General features: G+C 39.7%; 1 protein-coding gene and 1 pseudogene across 1 annotated transcript in view; both read right to left on the reverse strand.

Annotated features, from left to right (window-relative positions):
* Positions 1 to 17,297, reverse strand: part of LOC128647529 (histone-lysine N-methyltransferase NSD2) — a gene marked incomplete at its 5' end in the record, with an annotated part of 92,013 nt that overhangs the window by 43,313 nt on the left and 31,403 nt on the right. The window lies entirely within an intron of this gene.
* LOC128650582 (uncharacterized) lies at positions 12,513 to 12,689 on the reverse strand (annotated as a pseudogene).

Here is a 17,297-nt window from a genome sequence, read left to right on the forward strand (position 1 = left end):
ATCTGGAACATCCGCCAGATGGCTGTGAAACAAAATAGATAAGGCAGAGATTTTACTCTTTAGGAAACTTGTCGATAATCCTTTCTAGTTACAGGCTTATGAGCCTGAATAATGGTCTCAATGACCTATTCAGAAAAAACCTTGCTTGGATAAAATTAAGCATTCAATCTCCAAGCAGACAGCCTCAAAGAAACTAGACCTGAGTGAAGGAAGGGCCCTTAAATTAAAAACATAATTTATGTAAGAACTTACCTGATAAATTCATTTCTTTCATAATAGCAAGAGTCCATGAGCTAGTGACGTATGGGATATACATTCCTACCAGGAGGGGCAAAGTTTCCCAAACCTTAAAATGCCTATAAATACACCCCTCACCACACCCACAATTCAGTTTAACGAATAGCCAAGAAGTGGGGTGATAAGAAAAGAGCGAAAGCATCAAGAAAATAAGGAATTGGAATAATTGTGCTTTATACAAAAAAATCATAACCACCACAAAAAAGGGTGGGCCTCATGGACTCTTGCTAATATGAAAGAAATGAATTTATCAGGTAAGTTCTTACATAAATTATGTTTTCTTTCATGTAATTAGCAAGAGTCCATGAGCTAGTGACTTATGGGATAATAAATACCCAAGATGTGGAACTTCCACGCAAGAGTCACTAGAGAGGGAGGGATAAAATAAAGACAGCCAATTCCGCTGAAAAATGAATCCACTACCCAAATCAAAAAAGTTTCAATTTTTATAATGAAAAAAACTGAAATTATAAGCAGAAGAATCAAACTGAGACAGCTGCCTGAAGTACCATTCTAAAGAAGAGAAAACATCAAAATGGTAGAACATAGTAAAAGTATGCAAAGAAGACCAAGTCATTGCTTTGCAAATCTGATCAACAGAAGCTTCATTCTTTAACCCTTTAAGGACACAGCTTTCAGTTTGCTCAATTGTTTTATGACGGAAAAATTCCGTCATATGTCCTTAAGAGGTTAAAAAGCCCAGGAAGTAGAAACTTACCTAGTAGAATGAGCCGTAATCCTCCGAGGCGGGAATCCACCCGACTCTAAATAAGCATGATGAATCAAAAGTTTAAGTAAGATGCCAAATAAATGGCAGAAGCTTTTTGACCTTCCTAAAACCAGAAAAGATAAAAAATTAGACTAGAAGTCTATCTGAAATCTGAATAGCTTCAACATAGAAAGTAAGAATCTCACCAAAGAAGTCTTAGGAAGACAATAATTCCTTCCTAATGTTTGTTAGAATTTACAACTTTAGGTAAGAATTGAAATGAGGACAGCAAAAACCACCTTTTCCTGATGAAAAAAATCAGAAAAAAGAGATTCACAAGAAAGAACAGATAATTCAAAAAGCTGTTCCAGCTGAAGAGATGTCCAAAAAGAACAATACTTTCCATGAAAGTAATTAATGTCCAGAGCAAGCATATGCTCAAATAGAAGAGCCTGAAAAACCTTCAGAACCCAATTAAGACTCCAAGGAGGAGAAATTGGCTTAATGACAGGTTTGATACGAATCAAAACCTGAAAAAATGATGACTATCAGGAAGTAACACTGCCTTATCCTGATGAAAAATCAGAAAAAGATATTCACACAAAAAAGAGCAGATAGCTCAAAAATTCTTCTAGCAGAAGAAATAACCAAAAGGAACAATACTTTTCCAAGAAAGTAAATTAATGTTCAGAAAATGCATAGTTTCATACGGAGGAGCCTGTAAAGCCCTCAGCACCAAATTGAGACTCCAAAGAGGAGAGTTTGAATTAATGACAGGCTTGATACGGACCAAAGCCTGAACAAAACAATGAATATCAGGATGATTAGCAATCTTTCTGTGAAAAAAGAACAGAAAGAGTAGAGATTTGTCCTAACAAAGAACTGCAGACAAAACCTTATCCAAACCAACCTGAAAAAAATTAAAAATTCTATGAATTTTAAAAGAATGCCAAGAAAAGTAGGTCTTCCAGACTCAATAATAAATCTTTCTAGAGACAGATTTACGAGCCTGAAACCAAGCGTTCAATCTCCATCCCTTCAAATTTAATGATTTGAGATACTGATGGAAAAAATGGGCCTTGAGAAAGAAGGTCTGGTTTAAACGGAAATGTCCAAGGTTGGCAACTGGCCATCCGAATGAAATCCGCATACCAAAACCTGAGAGGCCATGCTGAAGCCACCAGCATAACAAACAAATACTCCATAAGAATTTTGGAAAACACTTTGGAAAAAGAACTAGAGGCGGAAAGAAATAGGCAAAGAGATAATTTCCAAAGAAATGTCAATGCATACACTACTTCCGCCTGAGGATCCCCGGACCTGAATAGGCCCCTGGGAAGTTCTTTATTCAGATGAGAAGCCAACAGATCTATTTCTAGAAATGCTCACATCTGAAAAATTGAAAAACATATCTGGGCATGAGAGACCATTCTCCCGGATGTAAAGCTCGATTAACAGAGATAATCCGCTTCCCAAATATCTATACCTGGGAAAAAAAACACAGAATTTAGATAGGAGCTGGATTTAGCCTAAGCTAATATCCGAGACACTTCTGTCACAGCCTAAGGACTGATAGTCCTACCCTGATGATTGACATACACCATAGTTGTGATATTGTCTGAAAAACAATAAACGTCTCTTCCTCAAAAAGAAACTAACTGAAAAACTCTGAGAAAACACGGAGTTCTAAAATATCAAATGGTAATCTCGCCTCCTGAGATTTCCAAACCCCTTGTGCTGACAGAGATCCTCAGAAAGCCTCCCAACCAAAAAGACTCACATCTGTAGAGATCATGGTCCAGGTTGAGAACTAAATGATGGTGATCTTAACCACCAAATCAAGAGAGATAAATATTAGGATTTGAAGATTTAAAATGCGAAATCCTAGAATCCCTGCACCATAATTCAGCATAAAAGACTGGAAAGGTTCTGTCTATTGAAAATGAGCAAAGGGAATTGAATCCAATGCTGTGGCCATAAGACCTAAAACTTCTATGCATATATAGCAACTGAAGGAAATAATAGAGACTAAAGGTACTGACAGACGGAACCCAATAAAATTGTCCCTTGTCCGATAGAGACAAAGACAGTGACACAAACTATCTGGAAACCTAAAAAAGGTGACCCTTGTGAGAGGAATCAAGAGCTTTTGAAAAAACAGAATTTATGTTTACCTGATAAATTACTTTCTCCAACGGTGTGTCCGGTCCACGGCGTCATCCTTACTTGTGGGATATTCTCTTCCCCAACAGGAAATGGCAAAGAGCCCAGCAAAGCTGGTCACATGATCCCTCCTAGGCTCCGCCTTCCCCAGTCATTCGACCGACGTAAAGGAGGAATATTTGCATAGGAGAAATCATATGATACCGTGGTGACTGTAGTTAGAGAAAATAAATCATCAGACCTGATTAAAAAACCAGGGCGGGCCGTGGACCGGACACACCGTTGGAGAAAGTAATTTATCAGGTAAACATAAATTCTGTTTTCTCCAACATAGGTGTGTCCGGTCCACGGCGTCATCCTTACTTGTGGGAACCAATACCAAAGCTTTAGGACACGGATGATGGGAGGGAGCAAATCAGGTCACCTAGATGGAAGGCACCACGGCTTGCAAAACCTTTCTCCCAAAAATAGCCTCAGAAGAAGCAAAAGTATCAAATTTGTAAAATTTGGTAAAAGTGTGCAGTGAAGACCAAGTCGCTGCCTTACATATCTGATCAACAGAAGCCTCGTTCTTGAAGGCCCATGTGGAAGCCACGGCCCAAGTGGAATGAGCTGTGATTCTTTCAGGAGGCTGCCGTCCGGCAGTCTCATAAGCCAATCTGATGATGCTTTTAAGCCAAAAAGAGAGAGAGGTAGAAGTTGCTTTTTGACCTCTCCTTTTACCAGAATAAACAACAAACAAGGAAGATGTTTGTCTGAAATCCTTTGTAGCCTCTAAATAGAATTTTAGAGCACGAACTACATCCAAATTGTGCAACAAACGTTCCTTCTTTGAAACTGGATTCGGACACAAAGAAGGCACGACTATCTCCTGGTTAATATTTTTGTTAGAAACAACTTTCGGAAGAAAACCAGGTTTAGTACGCAAAACCACCTTATCTGCATGGAACACCAGATAAGGAGGAGAACACTGCAGAGCAGATAACTCTGAAACTCTTCTAGCAGAAGAAATTGCAACCAAAAACAAAACTTTCCAAGATAATAACTTGATATCAACGGAATGTAGGGGTTCAAACGGAACCCCCTGAAGAACTGAAAGAACTAAATTGAGACTCCAAGGAGGAGTCAAAGGTTTGTAAACAGGCTTGATTCTAACCAGAGCCTGAACAAAAGCTTGAACATCTGGCACAGCCGCCAGCTTTTTGTGAAGTAAAACAGATAAAGCAGAAATCTGTCCCTTCAAAGAACTTGCAGATAATCCTTTCTCCAAACCTTCTTGAAGAAAGGATAGAATCTTAGGAATTTTTATCTTGTTCCATGGGAATCCTTTAGATTCACACCAACAGATATATTTTTTCCATATTTTATGGTAGATTTTTCTAGTTACAGGCTTTCTAGCCTGAACAAGAGTATCAATGACAGAATCTGAGAACCCTCGCTTTGATAAAATCAAGCGTTCAATCTCCAAGCAGTCAGTTGGAGTGAGGCCAGATTCGGATGTTCGAACGGACCTTGAACAAGAAGGTCCTGTCTCAAAGGTAGCTTCCATGGTGGAGCCGATGACATATTCACCAGATCTGCATACCAAGTCCTGCGTGGCCACGCAGGAGCTATCAAGATCACCGATACCCTCTCCTGTTTGATCCTGGCTACCAGCCTGGGAATGAGAGGAAACGGTGGGAACACATAAGCTAGGTTGAAGCTCCAAGGTGCTACTAGTGCATCCACTAGAGTCGCCTTGGGATCCCTGGATCTGGACCCGTAGCAAGGAACCTTGAAGTTCTGACGAGACGCCATCAGATCCATGTCTGGAATGCCCCACAATTGAATTATTTGGGCAAAGATTTCCGGATGGAGTTCCCACTCCCCCGGATGAAATGTCTGACGACTCAGAAAATCCGCTTCCCAATTTTCCACTCCTGGGATGTGGATTGCAGACAAGTGGCAGGAGTGAGTCTCCACCCATTGAATTATTTTGGTCACTTCTTCCATCGCCAGGGAACTCCTTGTTCCCCCCTGATGGTTGATATACGCAACAGTCGTCATGTTGTCTGATTGAAACCGTATGAATTTGGCCTTTGCTAGCTGAGGCCAAGCCTTGAGAGCATTGAATATCGCTCTCAGTTCCAGAATATTTATCGGGAGAAGAGATTCTTCCCGAGACCATAGACCCTGAGCTTTCAGGGGTTCCCAGACCGCGCCCCAGCCCACCAGACTGGCGTCGGTCGTGACAATGACCCACTCTGGTCTGCGGAAGCTCATCCCTTGTGACAGGTTGTCCAGGGTCAGCCACCAACGGAGTGAATCTCTGGTCCTCTGATCTACTTGTATCATCGGAGACAAGTCTGTATAATCCCCATTCCACTGACTGAGCATGCACAGTTGTAATGGTCTTAGATGAATTCGCGCAAAAGGAACTATGTCCATTGCCGCGACCATCAAACCTATTACTTCCATGCACTGCGCTATGGAAGGAAGAAGAACAGAATGAAGTACTTGACAAGAGCTTAGAAGTTTTGATTTTCTGGCCTCTGTCAGAAAAATCCTCATTTCTAAGGAGTCTATTATTGTTCCCAAGAAGGGAACTCTTGTTGACGGAGATAGAGAACTTTTTTCTACGTTCACTTTCCACCCGTGAGATCAGAGAAAGGCCAGGACAATGTCCGTATGAGCCTTTGCTTGTGGTAGAGACGACGCTTGAATCAGTATGTCGTCCAAGTAAGGTACTACTGCAATGCCCCTTGGTCTTAGCACCGCTAGAAGGGACCCTAGTACCTTTGTGAAAATTCTTGGAGCAGTGGCTAATCCGAATGGAAGTGCCACAAACTGGTAATGCTTGTCCAGAAAGGCGAACCTTAGGAACCGATGATGTTCCTTGTGGATAGGAATATGTAGATACGCATCCTTTAAATCCACCGTGGTCATGAATTGACCTTCCTGGATGGTAGGAAGAATTGTCCGAATGGTTTCCATTTTGAACGATGGAACCTTGAGAAATTTGTTTAGGATCTTGAGATCTAAGATTGGTCTGAATGTTCCCTCTTTTTTGGGAACTATGAACAGATTGGAGTAGAATCCCATCCCTTGTTCTCCTAATGGAACAGGATGAATCACTCCCATTTCTAACAGGTCTTCTACACAATGTAAGAATGCCTGTCTTTTTATGTGGTCTGAAGACAATTGAGACCTGTGGAACCTTCCCCTTGGGGGTAGCTCCTTGAATTCCAGAAGATAACCTTGGGAGACTATTTCTAGCGCCCAAGGATCCAGAACATCTCTTGCCTGAGCGAAGAGAGAAAGTCTGCCCCCCACCAGATCCGGTCCCGGATCGGGGGCCAACATCTCATGCTGTCTTGGTAGCAGTGGCAGGTTTCTTGGCCTGCTTACCTTTGTTCCAGCCTTGCATTGGCCTCCAGGCTGGCTTGGTTTGAGAAGTATTACCCTCTTGCTTAGAGGATGTAGAACTTGAGGCTGGTCCGTTTCTGCGAAAGGGACGAAAATTTGGTTTACTTTTAGCCTTAAAAGACCTATCCTGAGGAAGGGCGTGGCCCTTACCCCCAGTGATATCTGAAATAATCTCTTTCAAGTCAGGGCCAAACAGCGTTTTCCCCTTAAAGGTATGTTAAGCAATTTGTTCTTGGAGGACGCATCCGCTGACCAAGACTTTAGCCAAAGCGCTCTGCGCGCCACAATAGCAAACCCTGAATTTTTCGCCGCTAATCTAGCTAATTGCAAAGTGGCGTCTAAGGTAAAAGAGTTAGCCAACTTAAGCGCTTGAACTCTGCCCATAACCTCCTCATAAGAGGATGCTTGATTGAGCGACTTTTCTAGTTCCTCGAACCAGAAACACGCTGCTGTAGTGACAGGAACAATGCATGAAATTGGTTGTAGAAGGTAACCTTGCTGAACAAACATCTTTTTAAGCAAACCCTCTAATTTTTTGTCCATAGGATCTTTAAAAGCACAACTATCTTCTATAGGGATAGTGGTGCGTTTGTTTAGAGTAGAAACCGCCCCCTCGACCTTGGGGACTGTCTGCCATAAGTCCTTCCTGGGGTCGACCATAGGAAATAATTTCTTAAATATAGGGGGAGGGACAAAGGGTATGCCGGGCCTTTCCCATTCTTTACTTACAATGTCCGCCACCCGCTTGGGTATAGGAAAAGCTTCGGGGGGCACCGGGACCTCTAGGAACCTGTCCATTTTACATAATTTCTCTGGAATGACCAAATTGTCACAATCATCCAGAGTAGATAACACCTCCTTAAGCAGAGCGCGGAGATGTTCCAATTTAAATGTAATAACATCAGGTTCAGCTTGTTGAGAAATTTTTCCTGAATCTGAAATTTCTCCCTCAGACAAAACCTCCCTAGCCCCTTCAGACTGGTGTAAGGGCATGTCAGAACCATTATCATCAGCGTCCTCATGCTCTTCAGTATCTAAAACAGAGCAGTCGCGCTTTCGCTGATAAGTGGGCATTTTGGCTAAAATGTTTTTAATAGAATTATCCATTACAGCCGTTAATTGTTGCATAGTAAGGAGGATTGGCGCACTAGATGTACTAGGGGCCTCCTGAGTGGGCAAGACTGGTGTAGACATAGAAGGGGATGATGCAGTACCATGCTTACTCCCCTCACTTAAGGAATCGTTTTGGGCAACATTATTATCAGTGGTATCATTGTCCCTACTTTGTTTGTCACATTTATCACATATATTTAAATGGATAGGAACCTTGGCTTCCGAACATACAGAACATCGTCTATCTGGTAGTTCAGACATGTTAATAGGCATAAACTTGGTAACAAAGCACAAAAAACGTTTTAAAATAAAACCGTTACTGTCTCTTTAAATTTTAAACTGAACACACTTTTTTATTGAATATACGCAAAAGTATGAAGGAAATGTTCAAAATTCACCAAAATTTCACCACAGTGTCATAAAGCCTTAAAAGTATTGCACACCAAATTTGAAAGCTTTAACTCTTAAAATAACGGAACCGGAGCCGTTTTTACATTTAACCCCTATACAGTCCCTGGTATCTGCTTTGCTGAGACCCAACCAAGCCCAGAGGGGAATACGATACCAAATGACGCCTTCAATAAGCTTTTTCAGTGGATCTGAGCTCCTCACACATGCATCTGCATGCCTTGCTTCTCAAAAACAACTGCGCATTAGTGGCGCGAAAATGAGGCTCTGCCTATGACTAGAAAAGGCCCCCAGTGAAAAAGGTGTCCAAAGTCTGCTCACCGTTTCCCCCAACTGAAGTTAATTCCTCTCAACAGTCCTGTGTGGAAACAGCCATCGATTTTAGTAACGGTTGCTAAAATCATTTTCCTCTTACAAACAGAAATCTTCATCTCTTTTCTGTTTCAGAGTAAATAGTACATACCAGCACTATTTTAAAATAACAAACTCTTGATTGAAGAATAAAAACTACATTTAAACACCAAAAAACTCTGAGCCATCTCCGTGGAGATGTTGCCTGTGCAACGGCAAAGAGAATGACTGGGGAAGGCGGAGCCTAGGAGGGATCATGTGACCAGCTTTGCTGGGCTCTTTGCCATTTCCTGTTGGGGAAGAGAATATCCCACAAGTAAGGATGACGCCGTGGACCGGACACACCTATGTTGGAGAAAAAGATCCTCTAACTATGTCCTGAAGAACAAAGTGAATCATATGAGATTTCGCATCCTCAGAAAATAATCTGAATAAATACAGAAAAAATATGCATTTATTGTATCTAATGAAAACAAATAATGCTATCATTGACCAAAAAAAGGCAGAATAGTTTGAATAAAAACTCCAAAACCCAGTTCCTAAAAATGGGACTGGAAGAAATACCCCAGAAGATTCCAGGTCTGAGCAGCGCTTGAACCCCACACGGGTGACCAGCCATGCTTCAACAGTACCCAAAATAAATAGGACTGAAACACACTTAAAGAAAGTGTTAGCCTTACTGGAATAAAATCAAAGAAATTTGGACCGAATAGAACCAAATAAATTCAAAAAAAGTCTTAACCTGCCCCTTGCCAGCCAAGCTGGAATACGGCACATACATCGCAATTTAAGGGAGCTGATTTCGAACTGAAAAAATTTCCAATTAAAAACATGTTACTTGGGAAAGAATTCAGGAATTCATTCCTTAATAAGAACAGCCAAACTAGTATAAGCTTAAAGTTTTAGTCTTAGAACTCAATCTTGAAGCCCAGAGTAACAGTTAAGAATTGAATCCAATTATAAAACAAATAATTGATTATCTTAGAACAAAAGAAATATGGATTTTTAGAAATCACAAAATTCTTCTAGCTCAAACAGCTAAAGACATAGATTAAACCTCATTTGCGAAAATATTCAATAAAATGAAGACACAAATGAAATTATTAGCATGATAGTCCAGTTAAAGGACCAGACAATACAGTGGACTTGCATAATCAATAAATGCAAAACAACAAGACAAATGCAACAGCACCTAGTCTAGTAAATGTTGTCCCTTTAACAATGCTAAAATAAATCATAATCTGATACTTGATCTTAAAGTAAACAGAAAAACTGAAGCAATTGCAACATCCAAATAAATCACAGGTCCAAGAAAAGTACCTGAAACTAAATAATTTTCCATAAATAAGATACAACCATCCAAAGGAAAATAAATACTATTTTGCTATAGAAACAATAGCATAATTAGTAGGAGTAGAGATAGCCCCAATAAATTGGAGAACCCTCCAAATTGAATTAAACTGCCGGCAAAGAGTATAGTTTAAAACCTTTGAAGAAGGAATAAAAGAAAATTCTCAGCCTATTCCATTCCCTAGTATAAGGAATTGGAAAAAAACCTCTGAAAACACAGAAGAATAAATAAGCAGAAATAGTGTTAGCTAGTCTTGAAAAAGAACTAGTTACCTTAATGTCCAAAATAATCAACACCTTTTCAACAAAGAACAAATGTACTTTAATAAAAAAGTAGATTTGTTAGTGTCAATATCTGATGAAGAAAATTCTGAATGAGAAAAAACATCATCAGAGAAGGATAAATCAGTATGTTGTCTGTCATTTGAAACTTCAATAATTAAAAAAGAAATTTGAAAAAGACCTAAAAATGTTATTAGAAGGCACAAAGTCAGACAAAGCCTTTAAAATAGAATCAGAAAAATATTTCTTAAAAATCTTCTAAATATTTCTTGTACATAAGATGTAAAAAGAATGGCAATATATAAAGCATAAATACTAATGGATTCTGCATGTAAAATTTTATCATGATAACCTATTACAAACCATAGCTAAAGATAAACATTCATAACATTTAAAATAAATGAACTTAGCTTTGGTAGGACTGAACTCAGTCAAGCGTTTTTCCAGAAGTAGCTTCTGATCCAGGGTCAATATGAGACATCTTGCAATATGTAATAGAAAAAACAACATATAAAGCAAAATCTATCAAATTCCTTAAATGACAGTTTCAGGAATGGGAAAAAAATGCCAATGAACAAGCTTCTAGCAACCAGAAGCAAATAAACAATGAGACTTAAATAATGTGGAAACAATAATGACGCCCATATTTTTTAGCACCAAAAAAAGACGCCCACATTATTAGGCGCCTAAATGCTTTTGGCGCCAAGAATGACGCCACATCCAGCGACGCCGACATTTTTGGCGCATAACGTCAAAAAAATGACGCAATCACAAACAACTTCCGGCGACAAGTACGACGCCGGAAATGACAAAGATTTTTTTTGCGCCAAAAAAATCCGCACCAAGAATGACGCAATAAAATGAAGCATTTTCAGCCCCCGCGAGCCTAATAGCCCACAGGAAAAAAAGTCAATTTTAAGGAAAGAAAAAAATTAATTATTCATATGCATTATCCCAAATAATGAAACTGACTGTCTGAAATAAGGAATATTGATCATCTTGAATCAAGGCAAATAAATGTTTAAACACATCTATTTAGAACTTTATATAAAAGTGCCCAACCATAGCTTAGAGTGTCACAAAAAATAAGACTTACTTACCCCAGGACACTCATCTACATGTAGTAGAAAGCCAAACCAGTACCGAAACGAGAATCAGTAGAGGTAATGTTATATATAAGAGTATATCGTCGATCTGAAAAGGGAGGTAAGAGATGAATCTCTACGACCGATAACAGAGAACCTATGAAATAGATCCCGTAGAAGGAGACCAATGAATTCAAATAGGCAATACTCTCTTCACATCCCTCTGACATTCACTGCACACAGAGGAAAACCGGGCTCCAGCCTGCTGCGAAGCGCATATCAACGTAGAATCTAGCACAAACTTACTTCACCACCTCCACGGGAGGCAAAGTTTGTAAAACTGAATTGTGGGTGTGGTGAGGGGTGTATTTATAGGCATTTTAAGGTTTGGGAAACTTTGCCCCTCCTGGTAGGAATGTATATCCCATACGTCACTAGCTCATGGACTCTTGCTAATTACATGAAAGAAAGGTCTTTCCTCAACGGAAGTCTCCAAGGTGGAAAAGATGATGCGTCCACCAGATCTGCAATCCAAATCCTGCAAGGTCAAGCGGGTGCAATGAGGATCACCGATGCCCTCACCTGCTTAATTCGAGCAATGGCCCGAGGAAGAAAAGCAAACTGAGGAAAAATTAGAGAACACTTCCGGATGGAGTTCCCACTCCCCTGGATGAAAGGTCTACCTGCACAGGAAAGCCGCCTCCCAGATGTCCACCCCTGGGATGTGGATCGCTGATAGACGGCAAAAACGGGCCTCCGCCCACTGAACTATGTAGGATACCTCTCATCGCAAAGGAACTCCTCGTTACTCCTGATTGATGTAAGCCGTTGACATTCTTTTGTCTGCAAAAACAGTTTCCCTGGGATAGATGATCCAGAGACAACCACCATTGAAGAAAATCCCTTGTCTCCTGCTCCAGTAGAAGTCGAGGAGACAAATCCGTATAATCTCCGATCCATTGCCTGAGTATGCTTAAACTGTAGAGGTCCAAGATGGAACCGAACAAACAGATTATCTGACTTCCTGACATTCTGTCAGAAAAAAATCTTCATTGATATGGAAACTATTATGGTTCCCAAGAAAGTCACTCTAGTGCTTGTGACTAAGGAACTCACCAAATTTACCTTGATATAGCAGGGAGAATAACACCATGACCGTGTGAAATCTTGCTTATTGTAAGGAGGGCGCCTGGACGAGGACGTCGTCCAGATACGGTGCCACTACAATGCCCCATAATCGAAGCACCATCAACAGCGAACCCAGAACCTCTGTAAAAAACTCTGAAAGCTGTGGTAAGACCAAAAGAAAGAGTCAAAAACTGAAGAGTTTGACCAGAAAGACAAATCTTAGAACTTGAGACAATACTTGTAAATGGCACGGAAAAATACGCATCTTTTAAATCCACTGTTTTTCCCTAATCCAAAAATCCATGTAATATATGGTCCCCAGATATGGGACGTATCAGATATTAAACTGATAAAAACAGATACTACACTTGATCTTAGACAAAAGGCCGAGAAGCGATTCTTAAATTGACCCTCTTGGATCAAGGGAGGAATGGAACGAATAGTTTCCATTCTGAAGGACGGTACACTAAAACAACTTCTGCTTACGCAGGTTAGCGGACACCAGATGCACACGTGAGATCAGATAGCAGGAGCCCTGCCTGAGACCGAACCCACCGCCTCCTGTTCCGGGAGCAGTGGAGCTAACCACTAAGCCACATATCCCTAGAGTGTAGACTCTTAAGATCTAAAAAGTGGTCTGAAGGTTCCTTTTTTTTTATAGAAACCACAAACCAATTGGGGTAAAAACCCCAGACCCTGCACCTGAATTGGAACTGGAACAATCACTCCCAGGTATAAGAGGTTTCCTATGCAGTGTAAGAACGCCTCTCCCTTAGTTAGATCTGCAGATAATCTTAAAAGCAGAAACCTGCCTCTGGGAGGAAAACTTTTAAACTCAAATTTGTATCCCTAGGACACTATTTTCTATTGCCCATCAAACCAGGTCCCAACAAGGTCTTCCTCCTTGTAAGGAACCGATAAAAAGCTTAGACGTAGAGCATACATCCGTAGAACAAAGCTCTAACCAAAAGGCACTGTGATCAGGAACAGAGAGATCTGAAAACTATGCTCCCAGTTTGAAAACTTGAAGGGAAGAATAAAGGAATTAGCCAATTTGAAAGATTTTATCCTATCCTGGATTTTATCCAGGGGAGATTTCGACTTAGTACCAAACAACGCATCAAACCAATATGCCGTCGCACAAGTGACGGTACCAAAGTACACAGCTGGTTGCCATGGTAAACCCTGGTGTACATCCCCTTTTCTAATTATTGTCCATAGGACCTTTGCAAAATCCAACTATCCTCTAAGGGTATAGTAGTTCTCTTAGCTAAGCTGGAAACTACTCCCTTCCACCCAAGGAAATGTTTTCCCAGCCTCCTTAGCTGAGTCAGCTTTAGGAAACATCTCTTTTAAATATAGGGAATGCGGTATCTTCCATTCCTATAACTTACCGGACGCACTAGGATAGATTACACCGTTAGTGTCGGAGTCGCCCAGGGTAGCTAAAACCTCCCAAAAGTAACAAATGGAGGTGTTCAAGCTAAAAATCTGAAAGAAAAACAACCTCAGGATCAAGATATTATTCATCTGAGTCTGAGAATTCTCCCTCCCAGATAAACCCGAAGTATCTTCCTCTTTCAGGTAACAGGGAAGAACCATTCGGAATAGCACCTACTGAATCAATCACTCTAAATGATTGAAAATAATTCCTCTAATAATGTCTTCTGCCACGTGGGAAAAACATATAAATGCATGAAATGCAGAGAAACCCCGGGTGGATTGTGAAAGGAAGCGCAGAGCACTGCAAGTGGGCCATAAAATTTTGTCAACAGACTCCAAAGCAGCAAGCGTCCTAGGAGGAGTAGGTTAAGAAAAAAAAACATAATTTATGTAAGAACTTACCAGATAAATTCATTTCTTTCATATTGGCAAGAGTCCATGAGCTAGTGACATATGGGATATACAATCCTACCAGGAGGGGCAAAGTTTCCCAAACCTCAAAATGCCTATAAATACACCCTTCACCACACCCACAATTCAGTTTAACGAATAGCCAAGAAGTGGGGTGATAAAGAATGGAGTAGAAAGCATCAACAAAGGAAATTTGGAAATAATTGTGCTTTATACAAAAAATCATAACCACCATTAAAAGGGTGGGCCGCATGGACTCTTGCCAATATGAAAGAAATTAATTTATTAGGTAAGTTCTTACATAAATTATGTTTTCTTTCATGTAATTAGCAAGAGTCCATGAGCTAGTGACATATGGGATATCAATACCCAAGACGTGGAGTCTTCCACTCAAGAGTCACTAGAGAGGGAGGGAATAAAAATACAAACAGCCATAATTCGCTGAAAAAATTAATCCACAACCCAAAAAAATAAGCTTATTTTCATTTTTGAAAGAAAAAAACTTAAATAAAAAAGCAGAAGAATCAAACTGAAACAGCTGCCTGAAGAACTTTTCTACCAAAAACTGTTTCCGAAGAAGCAAATACATCAAAACGGTAGAATTTAGTAAATGTATGTAAAGAGGACCAAGTCGCCGCTTTGCAAATCTGATCAACTGAAGCTTCATTCTTAAAAGCCCAGGAAGTGGAGACTGATCTAGTAGAATGAGATGTAATTCTCTGAGGCGGGGCCTGACCCGACTCCAAATAAGCTTGATGAATCAAAAGTTTCAACCAAGAAGCCAAGGAAATAGCAGAAGCTTTCTGACCTTTCCTAGGACCAGAAAATAAAACAAATAGACTGGAAGTCTTCCTGAAATCTTTAGTAGCTTCCACATAATATTTCAAAGCTCTTACCACATCCAAAGAATGTAAGGATCTCTCCAAAGAATTCTTAGGATTGGGACATAAGGAAGGGACAACAATTTCTCTACTAATGTTGTTAGAATTCACAACCTTAGGTAAAAATTGAAAAGAAGTTCGCAAAACTGCCTTATCCTGATGAAAAATCAGAAAAGGAGACTCACAAGAAAGAGCAGATAGCTCAGAAACTCTAGCAGAAGAGATAGCCAAAAGGAACAACACTTTCCAAAATAATGCATAGGCTCAAATGGGAGGAGCCTGTAAAGCCTTCAGAACCAAATTAAGACTCCAAGGAGGAGAAATTGATTTAATGACAGGTTTAATACGTACTAAAGCCTGTACAAAACAGTGAATATCAGGAAGTATAGCAATCTTTTTGTGAAATAAAACAGAAAGAGTGGAGATTTGTCCTTTCAAGGAACTTGCAGACAAACCCTTATCCAAACCATACTGAAGGAACTGTAAAATTCTAGGAATTCTAAAAGAATGCCAGGAGAATTTATGAGAAGAACACCATGAAATGTAAGTCTTCCAAACTCTATAATAAATCTTTCTAGAGACAGATTTACGAGCTTGTAACATAGTATTAATCACTGAGTCAGAGAAACCTCTATGACTTAGAACTAAGTGTTCAATTTCCATACCTTCAAATTTAATGATTTGAGATCCTGATGGAAAAAACATAATTTATGTAAGAACTTACCTGATAAATTCATTTCTTTCATATTAGCAAGAGTCCATGAGCTAGTGACGTATGGGATATACATTCCTACCAGGAGGGGCAAAGTTTCCCAAACCTCAAAATGCCTATAAATACACCCCTCACCACACCCACAATTCAGTTTAACGAATAGCCAAGAAGTGGGGTGATAAAAAAGTGCGAAAGCATATAAAATAAGGAATTGGAATAATTGTGCTTTATACAAAATCATAACCACCACAAAAAAGGGCGGGCCTCATGGACTCTTGCTAATATGAAAGAAATGAATTTATCAGGTAAGTTCTTACATAAATTATGTTTTCTTTCATGTAATTAGCAAGAGTCCATGAGCTAGTGACGTATGGGATAATGATTACACAAGATGTGGATCTTCCACACAAGAGTCACTAGAGAGGGAGGGATAAAATAAAGACAGCCAATTCCTGCTGAAAATAATCCACACCCAAAATAAAGTTTAACGAAAAACATAAGCAGAAGATTCAAACTGAAACCGCTGCCTGAAGTACTTTTCTACCAAAAACTGCTTCAGAAGAAGAAAATACATCAAAATGGTAGAATTTAGTAAAAGTATGCAAAGAGGACCAAGTTGCTGCTTTGCAAATCTGATCAACCGAAGCTTCATTCCTAAACGCCCAGGAAGTAGAAACTGACCTAGTAGAATGAGCTGTAATTCTCTGAGGCGGAGTTTTACCCGACTCAACATAGGCAAGATGAATTAAAGATTTCAACCAAGATGCCAAAGAAATGGCAGAAGCTTTCTGGCCTTTTCTAGAACCGGAAAAGATAACAAATAGACTAGAAGTCTTTCTGAAACATTTAGTAGCTTCAACATAATATTTCAAAGCTCTAACAACATCCAAAGAATGCAACGATTTCTCCTTAGAATTCTTAGGATTAGGACATAATGAAGGAACCACAATTTCTCTACTAATGTTGTTGGAATTCACAACTTTAGGTAAAAATTCAAAAGAAGTTCGCAACACCGCCTTATCCTGATGAAAAATCAGAAAAGGAGACTCACAAGAAAGAGCAGATAATTCAGAAACTCTTCTGGCAGAAGAGATGGCCAAAAGGAACAAAACTTTCCAAGAAAGTAATTTAATGTCCAATGAATGCATAGGTTCAAACGAGCTTGAAGAGCCCCCAGAACCAAATTCAAACTCCAAGGAGGAGAAATTGACTTAATGACAGGTTTTATACAAACCAAAGCTTGTACAAAACAATGAATATCAGGAAGAATAGCAATCTTTCTGTGAAAAAGAACAGAAAGAGCAGAGATTTGTCCTTTCAAGGAACTTGCGGACAAACCTTTATCTAAACCATCCTGAAGAAACTGTAAAATTCTCGGAATTCTGAAAGAATGCCAAGAAAAATGATGAGAAATACACCAAGAAATATAAGTCTTCCAGACTCTATAATATATCTCTCTAGATACAGATTTACGAGCCTGTAACATAGTATTAATCACAGCGTCAGAGAAACCTCTTTGACGAAGAATCAAGCGTTCAATCTCCATACCTTTAAATTTA

Source organism: Bombina bombina, chromosome 2 (genome assembly GCF_027579735.1).
Source record: "Bombina bombina isolate aBomBom1 chromosome 2, aBomBom1.pri, whole genome shotgun sequence".
In the NCBI taxonomy this organism is placed as follows: Eukaryota; Metazoa; Chordata; class Amphibia; order Anura; family Bombinatoridae; genus Bombina; species Bombina bombina.